Raw genomic sequence first — 4026 nt, forward strand, 5'->3', positions numbered from 1 at the left:
TATGGACTGGATTTTAGGGAGGATGTCGGAGAGATCATGCTGCGGGGCATCGTTTGGGAATGTCAAGATCTCGGACCTTGATTTTGCAGATGATGCAGTCATCTTTGCGAAGACTTTAGATATCCTTTTGGGGGCCCTCGAGGTGCTGAATGAGGAGTTGGAGCCGCTGGGATTACGGGTTTCTTGGGTCAAAACTAAGATCCAGGCTTTCAATGACATCTTGGATGCTGCTGTCTTGTCTGTGTCTGTTTGTGGTGAGGATGTTGAGGTCGTAGAGAGATTCACTTACCTTGGCAGTGATATTCATGTCTCTGCTGGCTGTGAGCAAGAGGTCAATAGACGTCTGGGTCGGGCCTGGGGAGTCATGGATTCACTGGATCATGAGGTGTGGCGCTGCCGGTACCTGTGCGGGAGGACGAAATTCCGAGTCTTCAGGTCCTTGGTACTTCCAGTCTTGCTCTATGGATGCGAGACTTGGACTCTGACCAAGGATCTGAGATGGAGACTTAATTCCTTTGGTACCAGGTCTCTTCGGAGAATCCTTGGCTATCGCTGGTCGGATTTTGTGTCCAACGAGCGGTTGCTGAGAGAGACTCGGATGAGATTTGTTACCTGCATAGTCCATGAACGTCAGTTGCGGCTGTATGGACATGTGGCTCGTTTTCCTGACGCTGATCCTGCTCACCAGATTCTCTCAGCGAGGGAATCTCATGAGTAGAGGATGCCAGTGGGCCGACCACGTGCCTCGTGGTTGCAGTAGGTTGACCATCATCTCAAAGAGATGGGGATGGGCCTGGCATCTGCCTGGGCGATGGCCAGACGGAGGCCCCTGGAGTACCGGCGGAAAGTGGACGCAGCGACGCGCTGTTCTGGCACATGCTCCCATACCTGACCTGACCTGATTTTGAGGAGGGAGAGAGGTTTGAGAGTTCAGACTTGAGATGAGAAAGATGTTGTTTTCTGGCTCTCCTGAGGGTAGATACACACTTGTTCTAAGCTTTGTGGAAGCAACTGAGATTGCCCTCAGTTGGGTTTGCTTTCCATGAGGCAAAGGCAAGTTGTTTCAGGACAACTGCCTCGCCACAAGCTTCAGTAAATCAAGGGCAGGAGGAAGGGTAGGACAACTAAAGATGAGAGGGGATAAATCTGTGCATGAGGGAGAGCAAGTTTCTTTGAAAGAATTCCCAGGATGAGTTGATGTTTGAGAAAGTAGTGATAGGAGACCAGTCTAAGTTTGATGGTTGCTTGGAGACCCTGCCAGTCGGCTTGAGTGAAATGCCAGACTCGACGGCGGTGAGGTGGTTCTCTGATAACAGCCAGAGAGATGTCTACTGTTGAATTTCTAAGGAAAACCCTCGAAATTCACGTTTGTGTCTGTCAGTCTGTCTGTCCGTCAGTCCGCCGAAAATGTGTTGGCACTCATATCTCAAAGGCTTTCTATTGAAATAAGCTAAAACTCGGTATATACATCGGCCAATACGTCAATTAATGGCTTTCAAAACAAATTCCACCTAAGTGCCACAGCTTTTGCTTTTTTGCTCGTTTTTGCTCATTAGCTATGAGCTTGTGTTTGGTGTTAGCTTAATGGTTAGGGTGGTGGGGTTGTGATCCTGGAGTCCTGAGTCCAAATCGCCTGCTCTGTCGTTGAATTAATCCTGGGTGGGGTTGACTCAGCATGTCATCCTTCTGAGGTCAGCAAAATGAGTACCAGTTTGCTGGGATGATTGAGCCATTTGAGTATCCTGTGTTGGAATGGCGACCTGACCAGGATTGTGCCCAATCGCCCTGGAGCACTTCAGCAGCACTGATGGTCTGTCCAGAGTATGGTCCGATGGATGCCTATTAGCTTGAGTTCTGTTATTGTGTGGTACAAGTAAGCAATGGTGGTGTTGTTAGAAGTACATACTCTTGCAGCAATTCAGGGAAGTGCAAAGCACCCTCCCTTAATATGGAACAGTTTCTCTGTATGCAAGTTTAACACAGGGACTGAAAAAATCCTACAGGGGTGTTGCCCTCCATAATAGTTATTTGCTTTCTTCTCCAAAACCACACATAATTTTGATGAAACCTGACAACCTTCATCACCTGTGGATATTGGAAAAAAAACTTGGACGTAAAAAATTCGACCAAAAGGTCAACAAAACCCAACAATTTTGGCAAACCCCAAAAACTTTGATGTAGAAAAATTTTGACTTCGGTAGTAAAATATTCAAACGCGAGGGCTCATAACTTATGAACTGTTGGATGAAAGTTCGTGAAATTTTGAATATGAATATAGGGACACGTGAGATTTCAGTTACCCACATAATTAAGGGCACAGCAAAAATTAGGGACACCGTAAAAGTGGACTTTGGATAAATATCAGTTTTTCAGGTTCTCTCATTCTTGAAGAAAACCGTCTGAAACATGGAATACCGTATGTAATATAGAGACACTGTCCCATTCTTGGGAAAATGTCAGGGGCATAGAAAAGGCCCCTTTATATGGTATGTACTATGTGGCAAACTAGAGAAAAAAAAGGGACATTGTATGGCTTGTAGAAAATGCAAAATTATAGAAAAGAAGGGACATTCTTGTGTGCTTGCTGTTCCACCCTTATGTTCTTTGGAGGAACCAAGTAATGCTCAAGAAAACCTCATACAAAGGGGCGCCCTACATATATAGGTTAAAACCCGTCAGTACGTAAAGATTGCTTTGCGTACCTTGAAAATGAAAACACATAAGATGATGTGCATGTGTGTGATTAATTTATTTAAAAAATTGGCACCCCTTGAAATGAACTTTGAGAGCATTACTTGGTTCCTCCTCAGAACACAAGGGTAGTACAGCATGCACACGATTTTTTTTGAAGGTGCCCTATTTTATATTGTCTGGAATTTTCCATAAGCCATGGAATTTCCCTTCTTTTATATAGTTTGCTCCATTGTACATACCATATAAAAGGGCCTTTTCTATGCCCCTGGCATTTTTCACAAGATATATGTGTGTGTATATCGCAAGTGTGAGTTACATTGCAACATGTTTGAAGGAAAGGCAGCTTTTTGTAGAACCTTGAAGAAACCAAAACATTAAATTCATGACAACATGCATGCGTTGTATGAATGTTTTGACCGAGTTGACATTACCATGTGAGTACCTGGCTCATGATGCTGCAATTCAATTACCATGTGCTTTGATCGTCTGCAAATGTTTTTGCACAGTAGAGGGGATGGAGGTAATTTCATGTCAATAACTAAATAGGACCAACAAGATTTTTTTTTTCAAGTCAACTTGAGAAAACAAAAGCATTCTTCTTTTTTTTAAACATGCAGAACATGGCTGTGGATAGCATAATTTGCCAAGGGGCATCACTTTGCTGCTGATGTCGTGTCCCCTGTTGATTGGAGTAGGAATTTGTAATTTGATCAGGGTTCCGGCGATTCCTTGCCAACACTTCACGTACGGACGCCATGGGATCTTCAACGTCCACAAACTAATCCCATCATATGGAACGCCCAGTTTAAGGTACAGCTGAGGAACGGTACACACATAGATGCCTCACCCTGCCTGCTAAACACCAGAATGAGAGTTTATATCTGGATTCAAAGCCAGGCTTGAGAGCTCAGAGGTGTGTGTATACCTCAAAACTATCCTGCCAACCTCTCTTAAGAACTGTCTATTTAAAATTTATCTTGAAAGTAATTTATTTGCTTTTGGGACAACTTATGTCTGTAATTAATTGACAGACGAGAATGTTAATATTTGCAAGCAGAGATGGAATTTCGGATATATCCAAAGATAGACTGGTAAAAAGATGGGGTGATGAGCTTTGGTACAATCCCATGTGGCTGAGACATAGGAAGAGACGAATAAAGGACAGACAGCACTAACCTTTCCACTGTCATGACAATTCAAACATTGACTGTTCTCATCAATTTACAAACCAAAACTGCAGTTGTGTTTATGTACAACTTTAACATCAATTTCAACAACAAAATGAAAACGAGAAATAAACTATCATGCACAACTCGAAAAAATATCTTCTGG

The 4026-nt window shown here is 43.4% G+C and overlaps 1 protein-coding gene across 2 annotated transcripts in view; it reads right to left on the reverse strand.

Annotated features, from left to right (window-relative positions):
• Positions 1-3934: 3934 nt before the first annotated feature.
• Positions 3935-4026, reverse strand: part of NIFK (nucleolar protein interacting with the FHA domain of MKI67) — a 26339-nt gene continuing 26247 nt past the window's right edge. For both annotated transcript variants that reach the window (XM_085892772.1, XM_085892773.1), the window contains exon 5: positions 3935-4026. This exon is cut by the window's right edge. The gene's annotated coding sequence lies outside the window, so the exon portion shown is untranslated.

This window comes from Eptatretus burgeri, chromosome 8 (genome assembly GCF_056783735.1).
Source record: "Eptatretus burgeri isolate ZD-2024b chromosome 8, Ebu_testis_v1, whole genome shotgun sequence".
Taxonomy (NCBI): domain Eukaryota; kingdom Metazoa; phylum Chordata; class Myxini; order Myxiniformes; family Myxinidae; genus Eptatretus; species Eptatretus burgeri.